This window comes from Rousettus aegyptiacus, unplaced genomic scaffold (assembly GCF_014176215.1).
Source record: "Rousettus aegyptiacus isolate mRouAeg1 unplaced genomic scaffold, mRouAeg1.p scaffold_m13_p_6, whole genome shotgun sequence".
Taxonomy (NCBI): domain Eukaryota; kingdom Metazoa; phylum Chordata; class Mammalia; order Chiroptera; family Pteropodidae; genus Rousettus; species Rousettus aegyptiacus.
In genome coordinates this window covers 2,971,398-2,991,522 of record NW_023416309.1, presented here as the reverse complement: position 1 = coordinate 2,991,522, position 20,125 = coordinate 2,971,398, and the positions used below count along the sequence as shown (strand labels likewise).

The 20,125-nt window shown below is 33.6% G+C and overlaps 1 protein-coding gene and 1 pseudogene across 16 annotated transcripts in view; one reads left to right on the top strand and one right to left on the bottom strand.

Moving 5' to 3' along the window:
• The window catches only part of SHLD2 (shieldin complex subunit 2), an 81,305-nt gene that overhangs the window by 16,705 nt on the left and 44,475 nt on the right, over window positions 1-20,125 (top strand). For 6 of the 16 annotated variants that reach the window (XM_016142822.2, XM_036223749.1, XM_016142806.2 and 3 more), the window contains one exon: window positions 10,006-10,041. The exons of 8 other annotated variants lie outside the window; for them this stretch is intronic. The gene's annotated coding sequence lies outside the window, so the exon portion shown is untranslated. Of the gene's footprint in view, window positions 1-9,974; window positions 10,042-20,125 lie in introns of all 16 variants that reach the window. 2 more of the 16 variants (XM_036223751.1, XM_016142807.2) reach the window with 1 other exon arrangement.
• Window positions 4,664-4,782, bottom strand: LOC118604655 (annotated as a pseudogene).

Below are 20,125 nucleotides of genomic sequence, written 5' to 3'. Positions count from 1 at the left end.
AAAACCACTTGCAAAGGAATTAAACTAGACTGTCATCTATCACCACACACCAAAATTAACTTAAAATGGGTCAAAGACCTAAATATAAGACCTGAAACAATAAACTGCATAGAAGAAATCAAAGTTTCTAAACTTATGGACCTTTGTTTTAGGATTTCATGAATTTGACCTTGAAAGCAAGGGAAGTAAAAGCAAAAATGAATGAATGGGACCAAAGGAAACCATCAACAACAAAAAGGCAGCCAACTAAATGGGAGAAGATATTTGCAAACAATAGCTCTGATAAGGGGCTAATATCCAAAATATTTAAAGAACTCATACAACTAAACAACAACAACAACAACAAAAAACAATCGAATTAAAAAAAATGGGCAGAGGATCTGAACAGAAACTTCTCCCAAGAAGACATATAAATGACCAACAGATACATGAAAAGATGTTCAACTTCACTAGCTCTTAGAGGAATGCAAATGTAAACCACAATGAGATAGTACCTTACACCTGTTAGAATGGCTGTCATCAACATAACAAGTAATAACAAGTGTTATTGGAAAGATTGTGAAGAAAAAGTAACCCTTATACTCTGCAGTTGGGAATGGAAATCAGTACTGCTATTATGGAAAACAGTGTGGAGGTTCCTCAAAAAAATTAAGAATAGAATTGCCATATGACCCAGAAATTCCTCTTCTGGGTATCTACTCAAAAGGTTTGAAAACATCAGTAAAGGTATATGCATCCCAATGTTTACTGCAGCATTATTCATGGTGGCCAAGACATGGAAACAACTGAAATATACTTTGATATATAATTATATAAAGAAGATGTATATATAGTGGAATATTACTTAGCCATGAGAAAAGATGAAATACTGCCATCTGCAACAACATGGATCTTGAGGTTATCATGCTAAGCGAAATAAGTAAGACAGAAAAGATTGAGAACCATATAATTTCATTCATATGTGGGATATAAAACTGAAAGCAACAAATGAACAAGACTAACAAAAACTCACAGACATGGACAAGAGTTTAATGGTTACCAGAGAGACGGGGCGGGGGGAAGAGGGGAGATGGAAGAGGGTAAAGGGTGTCAAATATGTGGTGGTGGAAAGAGATTTGACTTTGGGTGGTGAACACACAATGCAATATACAGATGATACATTATAGAATTGTGTCCTTGAAACCTGTATAATTAACCAATGTTACCCCAATATATTTTAAAAAGTGAAGTTTGTAAAAATCTCGACTAGATATAAAACAATTTAAAAACCTTTAAAGATGTATTGAAAAAAAAACCCAGACTTTTTTGTTTTTAAAACACGTTTGTCATCACCAAAGAGACATCTTTAGGTAAAAATAGTAAAAACCCCATGCTGCATAGATAATGCATATAGTTCTAGTTATCTGGTCAACAGACAAACAGCAAGCACTTAAGGTCTTTAGCTTCAATCCTTTGTTCATATTGTTGAAATTTCATATTCATTTGTTGTTGGATGACTAAACTGGAGGATGGTAGAGATGGTAAGCCGGCATTTACTCAATTTTTCCCTGCTTAGCCTGGGGAAGTGGAGGGTGGGTGGCAATGAATTCTCAGCTGGTGGATTGACTGCTTTTGTCTCTTTGCCAGTTTGTGGTTTAGGGTTTTCTGGGCATCTGGGTCAGTAACTGAAGTTATGACAGAACCAATGTTGAGGAGGCTGCTAACTTTCAGTCTCATCTCTTTGATTTTCTTTATTTTCTTTATTGCTGTCCTTTCTAGGTTGTCTTTGGCAAGAAGGACCCCTGTGGAATCGTGGTCTATATCCCTTTATACATATTCTGTCTCACTGGTCTACCTTGTTCTCCTGCACCTGATGGCTGTTGGCTGCTGGGTCTCAACCTTGCTGCTCATGGTTGTGGTGGTGGTGACTGGGTTCAGCTGTGGCAGCTGCGGCTCTTCCCAGGGTGTGATGGTAACTAGGCAGGTGGCATGGCTAGACTATTCATGGCTCTCTGGGGTCCACTCCTGCTACTGACAATTTCTCCATCTTTTTAACCACCATGCCGGTTTGCTTTATATTATTTCTTTTATCATCTGTTAGAGCTTTAGCTCAAAGGCAGGTGGTAGCAAGTAAGAAGAATTAAGAAAAATTGGGGGGAGAAAATTTGATCCTTTTTATCTTCTATTCTTAATTTACTTCCATAGTATAGACTCTTGGCAATGGATTTGTTTGATGAAAGGGTATAAATACTTATGAAAATCCTGACATGTATTGCTTAGAAAAAATTCTAAATGGAAGGGTGACATAAATGGCACTTTCAGTAGTGACTGTAAATTTCACAAATGGGTACAATAAACACCAAACAAAGAAAACACCATCATCTGAATATTGATTTCAAGTCTATACATTGGATATGAGACTCAGATGGATGGCTGTATCTTGATAATAGAAAACCTTTTTGTCCTTATTCAGTTGATTCCAGGCTGAATGATGACTGACTAGGCTCTACACAGTGTCTTGGATAATTGAGTGACTGCTGTGATGAGGTAGAGGATCACTTGAAGCACTGAGGGCTATAAGAATAACAGATAAAATGATGTTCCATTCTCCTACATGTTCCAGGCACTGAATACATATAATGGTGTCTATAAGGAGATATTACCAGTTTATTATTAAGAATAAAACTCAGGAACAGCCATGTGGCAGAGATATGTAGGAAAGGTATGAGGAAAGGGTCATTGAGCTTCCATGTCCCTTCTGTACATGCCACCCTTCTAGCAGCTCCATGTGTTCACCAGTCAGGAAGCATTAATCTTGTTTTTTTTTTTCAACTTTTTTTTTTTTTTAGTAATGGAACTCTCCATTATTTCTCAAGATCATGTGTTTTTTTTTTTTTTTTTAAGACATCTGTGGAAAAAGTGAGTTCCATCATGTAAATTTGGGAAACTTCATACTATATCTCTTCCCATCGCAACAATTCACTGTGAACATCAATTTAATAATTCAGGGAAATTATATTAGTACTAATAATTTCACATTTATTGAGTACTTATTATTTTTAAGGCTCTTTTCTAACAACCCCACATGTATTAATCTTTCTAATCTTTTCAACACTTTATCTTCTACAATTATCTCTCTCTTTTTAAACAAATAAAACTCAGGCCCAGAGTGGTGAAATAACATGCTCAAAGTCACATGGCTAGGCTAGTAGTTGGGAAAACCAGGATTCAAACCCAAATAGACTGGATCCAGAAGGCTTTCAACAGTACATTGTACTTACTATGTGTAACCAGTAAAGAAACTGGTTTAGTGTTAACCTGGCGTTTCTCAAACTTCTTTGACTCTGGAAGCTCATATTCTCTGTGAGATGCTAGTTTGAGGCAATTTACACTGGTGATCTGCAATCTTTTAAATACCATTGGTTTAGAATAGAACTAGCTTTTATTTTTTTAATTAAGTTGTCTTTTGATGATATTAAATGTTATATTTATTTATTTATTTATTTGTTACTTCTTTCTACTTGAAAGATTAGTATTTTGACCTTAAGGCATTCTGTAGTCTCTTTCACAATGACCTTCCCAGGAATTTTTAAAAGGTCAATATCACTCTAATACTTTTGGAGTACTAAAATAGTTTATAATCCAAATCGTTATTTTACTCTGCTTTCTTTGCTCTAATATTATATCACAATTTTTTAAAAATAAAAGTTTCTTAACTTGTAAGTTAAAAAACTGACAGCTAATTGGTACAGCCACTATGGAAAACAGTATGGAGGTTCTTCAAAAAACTCAGAATTGATCTACCATTTGATCCAGCAATCCCTCTACTGAGTATTTACTTCAAAGACTTGAAAACTCATATCTGAAAAGATACTTGCACACTGATGTTCATAGCAGCATTATTCACAGTGGCCAGAACATGGAAGCAACCAAAGTGTCCTACGATAGATGATTGGCTAAAGAAGCTGTGGTACATATATACAATGGAATATTAGCCATACGAAGAGATGATATACTGCCATTGCGTCAACATGCATGGATCCCGAGATAATCATGCTAAGCGAAATAAGCCAGACAGAAAAAGTTGAAAATCATATGATATCACTTATATGTGGGATATAAGCCTAAAAGCAACAAATGAACAGGATAAACGAAGAGACTCATAGACATGGACTACAGACTAGTGATTACCAAAGGTTAGGGGGCAGGAGGTAGGTAGGGTAAAGGGGGTCAAATATGTGGTGACAGAATGAAATCTAACTTTGGGAGATGAACACACAATGTAAACATATATATACCTTACTGTTAAAGTGTACAGCTGAAGCTTACTGGATTTTGTTAATGTCACCATAAAAAATTAAAAAAAAAAAAAGAAACAGCTATTTAGTGTTATGGAGCATTATAAGAATTGACATCTGAGTTTGAACCTTGTCTCTGCCTCACTATAGGTATGTAGCCTTAGAAAAGTTGCTTCATTTCTCAGAACTTCTGTTTCTTTCTCTAAAAGGCAAGGTTAATATCTTTTTTTTTATTTAAAGTTATTTTATTTTTATTTCTTTAATTAATTTATCTATCTATCTATTTATTTATTTATTTTTTAGGCAATCAACCCTTGGTTGACCTGACAGATTGCAAGGAACTTGTCAGCTTACAATCCCTTATTTTTTTATTTTATTTTTTAAAATGCCTACAGCACTTGGTCTTCCTAGGTGGTCTCCCATCCAAGTACTAACCAGGCCTGACCCTGCTTCGCTTCTGAGATCAGATGGGATCAGGCTTGTTCGGGGTGGCATGGGTGTAGATTTGGCAAGGTTAATATCTTGCAGGATGGCTATAAGACTTAAATGAGAAAATTTGTGTGGTGTCTGATACACAGAAGGCTCTCAATAAATGTTATGTTCCTCCCCAAGAAGTTGTCTCAATGTTATACCATGAATGAGGTATAAAAATAGTTGGAAAAGAAATATCAGGTTTTGTTGTTGTTGTTGTTGTTATTTTTAGAAGGACCAGTTTTAAATTTGAACTGTGTCAATGTTAACGTTGACATCATCTTCATTCTGATAAAGTGATGTCATGATACAGGTTGTATGGGAGTTAAAACCAGTTTTCTTCTGGCCTTCCAAATGTCATAATAAGCAAATCCTGACTGGCAAACATAGCCCTATTTATTATTATCATTATTACTGTTAACCTAGCTTTGGTGCTGCCTTGTGTTCTTTTTGAAATTTCACTGTTGTCATTTAAAATCTGACAAACCTTCAAAGCTTCAAAGAACGCTTAATGGTTTAAATTATCTCAGAACATGTGAGTATATTTTCCAAAGTGGTCTTCTCTATCTAGCAATATGTTCAAAATCATGCATGTTGGACAGAATTGCTTATATTTTCATATATATATACCACTGGAAATTTGTTTGGTTTTTATAACATTCAACTTTGTTTAATTTTCATAACAATCAACTTTTGGAGTTTATGATTAAACTGAAATATGTCTTTTTGTAGCCCACACTTGGAGTGCAAAATTGATAGTACATCTGACAAAACTTTATTAAAATCCTAGCTTTGCAATGTACTAGTATTGTGTCCTTTGGCAAATTATTTAACCTGTGTGAAGTATAGTGAGCCTGAAATGAGTAATATGTGTAAAGCATAGTTCATTGTCTTGTTTGCACAGAACCAAAACAGATGTTAATTTAATCTGAGAATTTACATAGTTCATGTAAATTCTACACCTACCCCGATAGGAGCAATCATGAAGACCATGAATAAATATTGGGTAAATGATTATGTAGGTGCAGTCGTATTTTCTGTTGTATTTGAACTAAAATAAACTAATGGGCTGTTATTGCATTTGGCATTTTTTTTTTGATGTTGCCTTTCTTAATTGAGTATCAAAATTTAAAAATATGAATATTGGAGATAGGTTAATGAGGGCTAAGGCAGACCAGGTAAATTTTACTATCTAAAACATTTTTTCATATTTTTGGTGATCTTGTTCATTAGAAATAAACATGCTCCTCTCCTGTATTAAAATTCAAGAAATGTTAATGGTAAACCAAATATAATAAAATATTCTCCCCATTTTAAAATTCACTTGAATTGTTTAGATATTATATAAAATTGGTTCCTACCTTGACAGACTAAGCATTGCAAAGCTGGTGCTAAGAGTTTTATGAGAATTCCTAACAAATAGAAAATCTTAAGAATGACATTAGGTATTATAGAAAAAGTTTTAATTTTGAAATGTTTATAATGTCCTTATCAAATTAGCAATAAAGTTTTAAAGGGGCACCCAAACAATCAGCATTTATTTTTGAAGTTAACTTTTCTCTGTTAAAGACATTAACATCTATTTTTTGTTATGTAGGGTTTCATTTATTAAAATGTAGTTCACATAACATAAAAGTTTCAATGGTGTTAATTATATTCACAAAAATTGTGCATCCATCGCCATTATATAGTTCCAGAACTTTATTATCACCCCCAAAGGAAACCCCATATCCATTAAGCAGTTATCTCCCCAACTTCCCCCTTTCCTCAGCCCCTGGAAGCCACTATCTGCTTATTTCTCTACAGTTTTGCCTATTCTGAGTATTTCATATACGGAAGCCTATGATATACTGTCTTCTGTGTGTTGTTTCTTTCATTTAACATGTTTTCAAAGTTTGTGTTGTGTATATCAGTACTTCGTTTTTTATGGCTAAATAATATTTCATTGTAAGGATATACCACATTCATCAGTTGATGGACATTTAGGTGGTTTTCACTTTCTGGCTATTATGAATGATGCTACTCTGAACATGTTACAAGTTTTTTTGTGGACATATTTTCAGTTCTCCTTAGTGTATACCTGGGATGGAATTACTGAGTCATGTGGTAACTTTATGTTTAACTTTTTGGGGTACTGTCCAATTGTTTCATTCAAAGTAGCTTCATCATGTTATGTAGTTTTTAATGTTATCTGATATTTTGGAAGAAATGAAAGAAAAGTGTATTAAAATGTTAATAATGTTAGTACTTGACAGCCCTTCTGGCAAGCCAGATGGAGGTCGAAGTTTACTTCATTTGCTTTTTAGAATGAAAACATCGAAATATAAACCCACACTATAGAAATAGTGTCAATTTCTTATGCTCTCTTATTCCTTCACTCACCTGCTACTCTTAAAAGTTTGGAACATGCTTCAAATTGATGATGATTATTTTCACATAAGGATAGGTCTCTAAAAGTTACATTAAGTTTCTTGCTTTGCTTTTCCTTAGTAAGTTTCATATTTTATTACACAGTTTACTAATATGAAGCAATCTCTGCGGAAAACATTCTTGAATCACAATTTAAAATAGATTTAATCGATTGTGATTAAATTTTTTGGATGTAAAAATAATTTTCAAATTATTACATAAAGACCTCACCTAAAAATTTTTGTGTAGAAGATACTGTGTTAATGTAGTAGGTGATTTAGAGATGCTTTTGGTTTTTTGCTGATAACACTACCCATGCCTCTTCTGTTGCTTACAAGTCATCATCAACTCTTCAACCGCCTATATTTATTCACACAAATATTTATACAACTTTCATAAGTTTACATAAAATGAAATTAAAAGGATTGGTTTCATTGGGGGTATAGAAGTTCAAAGCAGAAAGGGTACTCTAGAGATATACTATTTATGGAATGATTTCTAATACTAGATTGAAGCTAAAGTGCTTTTTCATGCCCTATCTCATTTAAGGTGACAATCCATATGAATTTTATGTTTCGAAGAATAAATATGTGTATTAATCATTCCATAAAGCATGAAGTAAGCTCTGGTTCTCTAGGATAAATTTATTTATTTTAACTTTATTTTTTCTTAATTTTTATTTTTCAATTAGAGTTGACATTCATTATTTTATATTAGTTTCAGGTGTAAAATCTTTATTTTTTTAAAGGATATATTATAGAGATTGAGTTGCTTTGAGTAATGAAAAATTAGAGTTATTTTTTAGGTAAATTTTTCAGGTTTTAAAATATGAAAGTATCATTGTGGATGTTGAATATGTTGTTTATTAAATTCTGGCAAGCCCTGTAATTTTCAGTTATTTTTTAACCTGTAATTTTAAACTATTTATTTTGTTATTTTTGCAAATATTCTGGTGCTTAAAATAATTAATGTTGTGTTGGGTAATTTTTTCTTCACTTCTGGAATGTTTAAGTATAGATAGTTGCATTTGAGCTAGAGAAATATAGGATTTTAATCAGGATTTTTGTCTGAATGTTCACTCCTTTAATAATTTTTTTTGCATTTTTTTTTTTCGCCATGGTATTAAGTTTGTAGGTAATCACCTTCTGTACTAACTAGAAGTAGTCTAGAAGCTGCCAATTAAAAAATCAACCTCAAAAAATTAAAAATAGAGCTATATGATCCAGCAGTTCCACTTTCATATCTGAAGGAAATGAAATCACTATCTCAAAAAGATTATCTGCACTTCCATGTTCATTGCAGTATTATTTACACTATCCAAAAATGTGGAAACAATGTCTGTTGATGGATGAATAGATAATGAAATGTGATATATATACACACATGTGTACGCACACACATTCACACTGGAATATTATTAGCAATTAAAAATAAGGAAATCCTGCCATTTGAGGCAACATGGCTGGACCTTGAGGGCATCATGCTGAGTGAAATAAATCAGACAGACAACTACTGTATGATCTCACAAAGCCAAAGGCATAGAAACAGAACAGATTGGTGGTTGCCAGAGGCAGAGGGTAAGGGCAAGGGGAAATAGGTTAAGGTAGTCAAAAGGTACAAACTTCGGTTATAAGATAAATTAGTTCTTGGAATGTAATGTACATCACGGTGATTGTATTGTGTGTTTGAAAATTGCTAAGAAAGTAGATTTAAAAAGTTGTCATTACAAGAAAGAGAAAATATTGTAACTCATGGGGTGATGGATGATAATTAAACTTAGTATGGTAACCATTTTGCAATATATACGTATACGAAATCATTCTATCATACACCTTAAACTAATACAAGGTTATATGGCAATTGTATCTCAGTAAAACTGGGAGAAAATATATTCCTAGATAAAGTGTTATAGCTGCTATTTTAATTTAAGGTATTCATAAATGGAAAGAAGTCAGGGAAATTTTGGAGATTAAGTTTTATATTATGATAACCAAACTTTTATACATATTTATACATACTTGAAAAAATATGAGTAATCTGTGACTAGCACATGATATCTAGGAGGAATAATTATGTAGATGGATATCTGCCCAAGCTTTGTTGTTCTTGGTGTTCAACTTCTGGTCTTGTTGCCAGAGTTCCTTTAATTATCCCTTTAATTGGAAATTATAGTGCATTTTTCCATAGAAAGAGTGTGATTCAAATAGTACTCTTAATTCTAGTTATTCATTCATTAAATAAATATTTTAAGCTCTTGATAGAAGGCAGGTACGCTGTTAAATACTGTTTATGTTTACAAGGTTACAAAGGTGGATAAAAAACGTGACACACTCTTCAGTCTCAAGTCGCTATTCTTTTGTTAGCTGTGGAAGCTCAAAAGAAGTGGTTGAAAGTTACCTAATACGGTTATATTTATTCCTTTCTTTCTCCATGATTCTTAGGTACTATGGATTAAGGTGGTCTTTGTTTATTGCCCAAGATCTCAACTTTATTTCTTATTTTTGTTTGGAAAAATGTGTCTCAAGTTTTAGAATACAGTATAACTGAACTTGGAGAACTTTATGCATAATTGGAGACTACCTATTTTGAAATGGAGAAGCGCCTCAACATTACTGAGTTAATTTGAGTTAATTACTGAGTACAGTTGGTACAAAGTTTTCAGTTGTAGTTGCTGACTTGCTTAGTAAGTGAATGATTGATATAATCAACTAAAAAGTTAAGAGAAAGAGTGGCCTGAGTAGTTTTTCAGATACAGTCAATTATTCAGTATGATAAGAATCTTAAAACAACTTTCATTGTTATTTCTGTTTCTTGTAGATGATCAGATAGTTTCTCTCTCCCTTTTTAGGAAACATATGAAAGGCCTTATGTTTGAGTAGACAAGGTAAGCATTCAAATAAATTCTTTAGTGTCACTGTGACAGCTGAATGATTTAATATAAAAATAGTTTCAGTTATTTAAAAAAAGTAAAGAATTAACTATGTTAATATTTGTATACAACATCACTATAAGCATTTTATGTTCATTGTCTGATTAAGCCTCATACCAATCCTGAGAGAGACTGTTATACCCACTTTACACATGAAGGGACTGAAGCTTACAAATCTAAGGATTTCTGCGATTGATGTCATGCATTTAGCAAGTTATGATAGCATGAGAGGCATGTTGCTTCTTTCTTGCCCTCCCCCCCTCACCCCACTCCAACTCCTTTGGTTTTGTTGTTTTTTTGCTTTGCAGGACAATTTTGTTAGACTTCTTAATTTCCAGAGGTCAGATTTAGTTACCAAGGTGGGTTTTATGTCCTTGGGAAATCCTTAGGTACCTTATGTCTCTATCTTCCATATCTAAAAATATCTTCTTCTTTTTTATTTTTTTAAGTTTCAGTTTAAAAAATTAGTTTGTCAGGGATTATTCAGACAAACAGTAATAATTCTCAGTTCCCATCTTCATTTCCCCTTCTCAAAGGTAACTGTTCTCAATTCTTAGCCGTTTGGTGCTTCCCTGTGATATTTCAAGTAACATATTTGAATTGATGTTAGGACATTGTTTATATGGTTTTCTCTGTCCTTATCATTAACTCAGCTCAGGATTTTCTATCAATTGCCCAAATTTCCTATTTTATTTCACATCATTTACTCTGTCAGTGTCATCATGTTGAAGGAATCCCTCCCAAGCAAAGTGCTCCAATCTGGAGTAGTTTCTGTATCCTCATAGTGTCCAATTATCAATCTAGGTATTCTCTTTTCTCCTGTGTTGGATCTTCTATTTCTTCTGTCCTATGTCTTCCTCTTTTCTGGTTTACTCCCACATTTCCCTAAAGAAAGGGTGAATGGGAGGCAAATTATTTGATACCTTGCATTTCTGAAAATGTCTTTATTATCCTCTTAGCCTTGATTAATAGTTTGGCTTGTGTATAACATTCAGACTGGGAATAATTTTTCTTCAGAATTTTGATAATTTCGTTCCATTGTTGTCTAGCTTATACCATGGCTGCTGAAAGTTCAAAATTATTCTGATTCTTTATCTGTTGTCACCTATTTTCCATCTCTGGAGGCTTGTAAGATTTTCTCTTGGCTTCCACTGTTTTGTAATTTCAAAAAGACATGCTTTAGTATGGATGTACTTTTTTTTCCCTTTTTAAAAATTATTTTAAATTACACCTGGCATATGGCATTGTATTATGGAGTTACTTTTTAGATTCATTATGCTGTGCATTCTGTGTTTTCAAGTAGTAAACTTACATTGTTTAATTCTGGAATGTTTTCCTGAATTATTTCATTGTTCTTTCTCCTCTGCTATACAGATATTGAATTATCTTGACTAGACCTCCAATTTCTTAATATCATCTATTTTATTTTTCATTCTTTCTGATAAATTTCCTTAAGTTTAATTTCCAACGGCTCTTTTTAAAAGTATCCTTTTTTTTTTTTCCATGGATGGAATATTGGTCTTCTCCAAGGATATGAAATGATAGGGTTAGAAAAAATATTTTTAATTTAAAAGTTTTTCTCTCAACATTTTCCATGTTTCTTCCAAGTTCTTTTTTTCTTTTTCTTTTCCTTTGTTTTCTGATAGAGGCTTTTCTCAGATGAGTGGTGAACCTTAGCAAACTACAGGTGTGTGACCCTGAGAGTTGATTGGAAGCTCTGAGTACATCATTGGTACTCATTGACTATGAGTTCACTGTAGGGTGACCCGACTTTGCCATTTACTAGGGCGCTCTGATACCTGCTTCTCATTTCTTTTCCTTTTCTGAAAAGAGAAGAGTCTTTTAATCTCTTGCCTTGTGTATGAAAGCTGCTCCTCTAGGAGCTGACTGAAGGACGTATGTCTGTGTCTGTGTCTGTGTCTATTTACTTAATCCCCCTGGTTTGAATAAATCCTTCTCCTCCCCCCCTTCCCCCAAAGTGTGCTTTGTATACCTTTGTTCAGAAAGCCTCTTTAGAGAATAATTCTCTAGAATTTTGCCTTGCTGATAGAGGCATAGTAAGCCAAACACATAGAATGGGAGACATTGAGAGATTAAGCCATTTCTTAAAGAGCTTTCAAATTCCTGAACCTTTTGAGAATTCTATGGTCTAAGTCAGGTTAGTTTTGGCTTTCCACATTGCTTGCTGGTTTACGATTCAGCTTTCTTGGATCTTCTGTTAGTTACCATATGCTTTCCAGCCTTCAAACTTTTATGTCTTAAAATTACCTTATTAGTATTTTAGCACCGTGTTGAGAAGGAATGAAATTAAATATCTGGTACCCTAGTAAAAATTTACTTTTACCCAGGATCTAGTTCTAGATTTTTTTTTGTTTAAGCTTTTATTTATCTATTCATTTTTTACTATTATTTTGTAAAAAATATTTTTGAAAAAATAAATTTTTTTTTACAATATTTTCAACTTAAACACTATTCACACTGATCATTTATGGCAGCTTAACCTACTCAAATATAAAGTTTAAGAATCTATTCATTTTTTTATTGTGGTAAAATACACATAAAATTTATTAACTTTTTAAGTGTACATCACAACCACTATCTAGTTCTGGAACTTTTTCATCATTCCAAAAAGAAACCCCATATTCATTAAGCAGTCATTTCCTATTCCTTCTTTCCCCCAGCCCATGGCAACCACTGATCTGCTTTCTGTCTCAATGGATTTGCCTATTCTGGATATTTCATCTAAATGTAATAATATAGTCCATGGCTTTTGAGTCACATATTTTCACTTAGGATGCTCTTGTGGTTCATCTGTGGTGTAGTACAAATCAGTACTTCTTTCTCTTTTATGGCTGAGTAATTCCATTGTACAGATTTACCACATTTTGTTTATTCAGTCACCTAATGTCCTTTTTTTTTTTGTTCCAGGATCCCAGCCAGGGTCCCAACAGTACATTTAGCTGTCATGTTTCCTTAAGTTCCTCTTGGTTATGAGTTTCTCATACTTCTCTTGCTTTTGATGACTTTGACAGTTTTGAGGAGTATTGTTCTGGTATTTTATAGAATGCACCTCTATTGGTATATGTCTCATGTTTTTCTCATGAGTAGATTGGGGTTTGGGATTTTTTGGAGGAAGACCACATAGATTAACTGCCATTTTCATTATATTAAGGGTAGATACTGTCAACATGACTTATCAGTATTAATGTTGACATTGACCACCTGGTCAAGGTAGTGTTTGTCAAGTTTTCAACTATACAATTGCTCTTTTATTCTCTCTTTTCATACTGTACTCTTTGGGAAGAAGTCATTTATATACAGCTCATACTTACAGAATGGGTAGTTATGCTTCCCCTCTTTGAGGATGGAGTATCTACATAAATTATTTGGAATTCTGTGCAGGAGATTTGTCTCTTCTCCCCATGTATTTATTTTTTCAGTCATTCTTTATATCAGTATTACTCATGCATATTAACTTTATACTTGAGGTTATAATACAATTACTGCTTAATTTTATTGCTGAAATTGTTCCAGCTTTGGCTGTTGGGAGCTCTTTCAGTTGGCTCCTATGTCTCTTTGACCTACCCCTATCATTGTGTATGTGCGTGTGTGTGTGTGTGCACGCATGCGTGTCTGTGTTTGTGTGACAGAGAGAGAGAGAGAGCGAGAGAGAGATACAGAGAGAGAGACATGTGGAGGGAGAGACAGAGAGAGAGCATGCACTTCTATGTTTTGTCACTACATAATTCTCCAGGTTCATTTTGTATATTTCCTACCCCATCCTGGGATTGGGCTTTTCTCCAAGGAACCTTTGTTCCTTTTAATGGAAAATGGAGAAACCAAGATCTAGGTGCTAGATGTGCTAGTTGCTACTGGATTATTGTTGGTTGTAGGTCCACTCAGCTGACAGAGCCAAGAAACATATGCACATTTACTAATCTGTGTATGTTCATATCTGTGTCTACACTATGCTAAATGTGAGTTCATGCTGCGGTATCCAACTCTAATCCATTACCACATAGATCATTATAACCTCCTCCCCTTGCTTTATCTGTAAACTCCTACTCTAATAGTGAGAAACCCAGCTTATATCACTTGCCGCCTGTTTACTTATTTATTTGCAGTATATTTGTATAGTACTCTTACAGTTTTTGAAAGCTGGTGACTTAGCTGTGAAGTACAGACAAATCTTTAGAATTCCACCTGGGCTCAAATTCCAGACCCTGCTGAAGTGAAAGTCTGATTCCTACTCAAACTGTTTGAATTCAGTGATGAACTGAATCAAACTCAAGCTGCATAAAAGCCCAGACTTAGCTCAATTACAAATTAAATTGACTCAGACCCCATTCTAGTGGTCTGACAGAAGGTCGTGTCTCTTTCTAGGCGTAAAATATTACTTATTTCAATTACTAATGTATTTTTATGCAAAATGTCTGTCATATAATAATTGCAAGATGCAAGAAAATGTGACAAAAGGTCAAGAGAAGAAGTAGTGAGTATAGGGAGACCCAGAGATAATCCAGATGGTGGAATTATCAGACAGGGTTTTAAAGATAATTGTGAAAAAAAGTGCCAGAGGAGCTAATGGTAAAGGTGGAAAACATGCATGAAAAGATGGGGGTTTTCAGGAGAATCATAGGAACTACACCAAAGAACCAAATTGAAATTCATAAATTAAAAATACAACATTAGAAATGAAGAATGCATTACAGATGCTTAACAGTTTCTTAACACATCAAGAAAAGATCAGTGAATCTGAAGAAAGGTTGATAGAACATTCAAATTGATGAACAGACACAACAAAGAGTGCGGGAGAGGTGGAAAAGAGCTACCAGATCTGTGGGATAATGTTAAACAGTCTAACATATGTATAATTGGAATTTTAGAAGAGAGTATAGTATAAAACATGTTTGAAGAGACATTGGTTAAGAACTTCTAAGACTGATGAAAGACATAAACTCACAAATTTAAGAAGTTAAACAAATCCTAAGCAGGTTAAATATAAAATTAAAAACAAACCAACAAATAAAAAATCCCAGACTTAGGCACATCATAATCAAACTACTGAAAATGAAAGGACAGGTCTTATAAGCAACAAAATAATACATTAAATACATGGGAATAACAATATGAATTATGACTAACTTCTCGCCAGAAAGAATAGAGGCTTAGAGAAAATGGAATGACATCTATAAAAGTGATAAAAAAAAAAAAGAAAACCTGTCAACCTAGAATCCTATATTCAGCAGATAACCTTCAAAAATAAAGGCAAAATAAAGACATTTTTAGACAGATTAGAAAGTGAAAGAATTTGTCTCTTGCAGACCTGGACTGCCATAAAATACTAAAAAATGTTTCATGAGCTAAAGACAAAAGAGACTAGATGGAACATTGGGTCTGTAGAAAAGCACGAAGATCATCAGAAATGGTAAATATCTTTATAAATATAAAGAAACTTTTTGTTACCTTTTCCTATAGTATAAACATAGAATCTTGACTTTTTAAAGCAAAACTATAAATATGTGTGGGGTTTACAGTATATATAGGTTTAGAGTTTAAAATTGCAAAAGGAGGGAAATGTAATTAAATAGTCATAAGTTTCATACATTGAGTTAGTATACTCTTATTTGAAGATAGGCTTTAATAACTTCAAGCTGCATATTTTAATCTCTAGAGCAATCCCTAAAAAGTAACACAAAGAAAGATACTCTAAACACGGTACATCTGTCCATGTAGGATTAAGTGGTTTGAAAATCATGCTTCTACTATAAAAAGCTAGAAAACAGGAGAAAAATATATGAAACAACTGTTTTCAGATATTGGACAACAGTAAGTGCAGGATGGTGATCTTCGATAGAAGGAAAATAAATGACATGAACCCTATAAGTGCCTCCATAATACTGCTTGTAGGCAGTTTCCAGACTGCAGCACAAAGTAAGACAACCCAAATAGAGCTGAGGAGTGTTTAGAGAAACTAGAGGCAACTAGAATTTGTGGGGTAGGAAAGTGGAGCAGAGGGAGCTGTGCATAAAACTACAGAACTAAGAAATCTCTGGAGATCTATAGATGGGTTCTCTAGAATCATTTGTTGAATACTCATCTGCACATGCAGAGTATGAAATTCTGCAATACTGTGGAAAGTCACAGTGGAAATTAGTGCACTGAACAATTCCAGGAGCTCACACAGTGCTGGAAATAGTTTATGTTTCTAGTAGGTATAGCAGAGGGGTGTTTTCATAGATGGGGCATTGGCTTTGAGTGGAGTTAAATTAGTCATAGCCTGAAGGCCTTCCTAAAGCCACTGCAACAAAGCTTAAAAACAAGTTTTGAAAGTAACAAATAAGTCAACCGTGCCAAAACTAAGTCTGACACTTTTAAAGGAATACAGTAAAAACTAGTCTCCACAATTAAAATGTCTAGCATCAAATAAAAGATTATTAGGGGTACTAATAAAACAGGAAAATGGACCATAACCAGGAAGAAAACCAATCAAATGAAAGAGACCTAGAAATGAAAAATCATTTGAAGTATTTCTGATGATAGAATTATGAGACAGGGATGTTAAAACATCTATTATAAATGTACTCTGTATGTTTAAGAAGGTGTGAGAAAATATGAATATGATAAGGAGAGAAATAAGTGATAGAAAAAAGGACTCAAATGGAATATCTAGAGATGAAAAATGAAATATCCAAAATGAAAAACAAGCCACTGGATGAGATTAACATCAGATTAGATACTGCAAAAGAAAAAGATCATTCAACTTGAAGATACAGCAGAAGAACCAATTCAAAATAAAGTGCAAAGAAAAAAACTGGAACAATATTAGTAGAACAAGTTGTATAATATATGTATAATTGGAATTCCATAAAACGGATGGTAGAGAGAAAAATTATTTGAAGAAATAATGACTGAAAAATTTCCAAGTTCGATGAAAACTACAAACCCACAGATCTAAGAACCTCAATGAATGCTAAGTAGAATAACCTTAAATAAAATCATACCTGGTAACATAGTAATCAAATTGCTAGAACTCAGTGATAAAAAGAAATTCTTAAAAGTAGGCAGAGAAAAAAAGGCACATTGCTTGAACAAAGCTAAGGTTAAAAACTATGCAAGCCAGAAGACAATGGACCAATCTCTTCAAAATACTGCAAGAAAAAATAAGTGCTGTCAATGTAGAGTTCTATAACTCAGTAGAAAATATCTTTGAAAAATAATTCTGTTAGACTGAGAAAGATAAGAGAATTTATTGCTGCATATTTGAGCTATATAAAATATTATAGGCAATTCTTCAGGCAAAAAGAAAGTGATACCTGAAGGAAGGTTGAATGTATACATAAAATTCCAGAAATAGCAATTGTGCGGTTGGTTGTATGTTAAGGATATTTAATTCATTTTTAACCTCTTTAAAGGATCATTGATTGTACAAATAGTTGCAACAAGTGAAATGAATATACGACAAAAATAGCACAAAGAGTGGGAGGAGGAAAATGGAGGAATGCTGTTGCAATGTCTTTAGACAAAGTTAAATGGTAAAATATTATTTGAAGATAGACTATGTTAAAGATATAAACTGAAAATTCTGTAGCAATGGCTAAGAAAATAGTACAAAGTAGAAATGATACAAATAATAATGCAGTTAAAGGAGTGTTTGGAGGGAAACATTGGATTAAATGCTTATTATATTAGAATAGAAGAAAGGTCTCAAATCAGTTGTCTAAACCAGAGACTAACAAACCTCTACCTATGGGTCACATCTAATTTATCACCTGTTTTTGTGTGGCCTGTGACCCAAGAGTGGCATTTACATATTAAAATGGCTGAAAAAGGATCAAAAGGAGACATTTTGTGACATGTAAATTCATATTTGAATAAGAAATTCAGATTTTGTTTGTAGCCATAAAGTTTTATTGGAACATAGCCATGCTCATTTGTTTGTATTGTTTCTGTCTTCTGCTGTATCCACAATGTAAGTATTTGCGATATATTATAAGGCCTGCAAAGCCTAAAATATTTATTCTCTGACCCTTTATAGAAAACATTTGCTAACCTCAAATCTATGGATCCTACAGATAATAGAACAATAATATGGGTATATATTTCACTTTCATTACTTCTGTTCAACATTGAACTAACTAGTGGTCCTAAAAAGTATAGTAAGCCAAGGAAAAGAAAATAATAAGGCATAAAATTAGAAAAGAAGTAAAATTTTTATTTATATAGGACATGATTGTATATATAGAAAACACTATAGAATCTACAAAGACAATAATAAATGAATTTAATGAAGTCAGTATACAAAAATTATTTATAGTTCTCTATACAAGCAATGAACAATTTGAAAACTGAAATAGAAACTATCATTCTGATAGCATTAAAAGACCCACCAAGTATCTATGAAGAAAACTTAGGATATGCTCTCAATACTGAAAGGTAGAAAATATTGCTAATGTAAGTTTAAAAAGATTTAAGCAAATGGAGACAGGCATTGTTTAGATGGAATTCTCTCCAAATTGATCTATACAATCTTCATTAACATCCTAGTAGGCTCCCCCCCCACCCCCACCCCTGCCTTTAAGAAACAGATAAGCTAATTCTAGGAAATTATTAGAAATGCAAAGGACTTAAGAATAGCAAAAATAGTTTTGAGAAAGGACAGAGTTAGAGGCCTTTTATTTCCTGATATCAGAATTTTTCTTAAAGCTACAGTAATGAATACAGTGTGGTATTGGCTTGAGGATAGACATAGAGATCAATGGTAGATAATAGAGAGCTCAGAAATGGACTAACACGTGTTTCTACCAAAGTGCCAAATCAAACCAATGGGAGAAAGAAAAACATTGCTCCAATGCGATATCTATATGGAAGGCAAAGAACTACCAGCTCAACTCACTCCATACACAGAAACTAATTTACAATAGATTACATATTTAGAATGCAAAAGCAAAAGCCATACAACTTTTGTATTATTTCTTGCTTCATAAGAAATTCCCAATACTGAGTGGCTTGATGCAACAGATATATAGTTACCTTGTATCAAGAACTCAGGAAAAGCTTAGTTAGGCGATTCTGGTGCAGAGGCTCTCTGGTGCAGAGGTTCTCGTGAGGTTGTAGTCAAGATGTTAGCAAGTGTGCAGTCATCTGATGGCTTAATCGGGATGGGAGAATCCCCCTTTATGATGGCTTGCTTCCAATCGCTGTTGGTCATAGGCCTCAGCTCTTTGCTGGCTGTTGGCAGGAGACTTAGTTCTTCACTACATGAGCCTGTCATAGGGCTGCTTGAGTGCCCTCATAATGGCAGCTGGCTTCCCTCAGAGTGAGTGATCTAAGAGTGAGCACAACGAGGAAGCTGCATTGCCTTTTATGACAAAGTCTTGGGAATCACATACCATCATTTCCACCAAATTCCATTCATTACTATAGCCCATATTTAAGGGTAGAGGAATTAAGCCTCATTTCTTGAAGGGAGGAGTATTAAAGAATTTGTGGACATATTAAAACTGCCATAGCTTCTAGAAAAAAAGAGACTATCTTATGAACTTGGAGTATTCAAAGATTTCTTGAATAAGATACTAAGAGAAAAACGATACTTAAAAGAAAAAATTTTGATAAATTGGACCTCATCTAAATAACAGTATTGTTCTTTAAAAGATATCACTAAGAAAATGAGTAGGTAAGCACAGAGTAGTGAAAAAAATATTTCCACCACATTTATCTGTCAAAACAGCCTATATTTAGGGCATATAAGAACTACAGTAATCTTACAGCAAAATGAGGAAAAGACATGAGCAGACAGTAAACACTTACAAAGGTACTCAGCATTACTTCCGGAAGTGCAGTCAACTCACATTGAAATACCATTTCAACTCCTCTAGAATGGCTAACAAGAGAAAGACTTTAGATGCAAATGGAGATGATGTGGTGCAGATGGAACTCATATTGCTGGTGGGTATGCAAAAGGATACAGTTACTTTGGAGAACTGGCAGTTTCTCCAAATTAAACATGCATCCTATGATTTGGCAAGTCTACTAGATA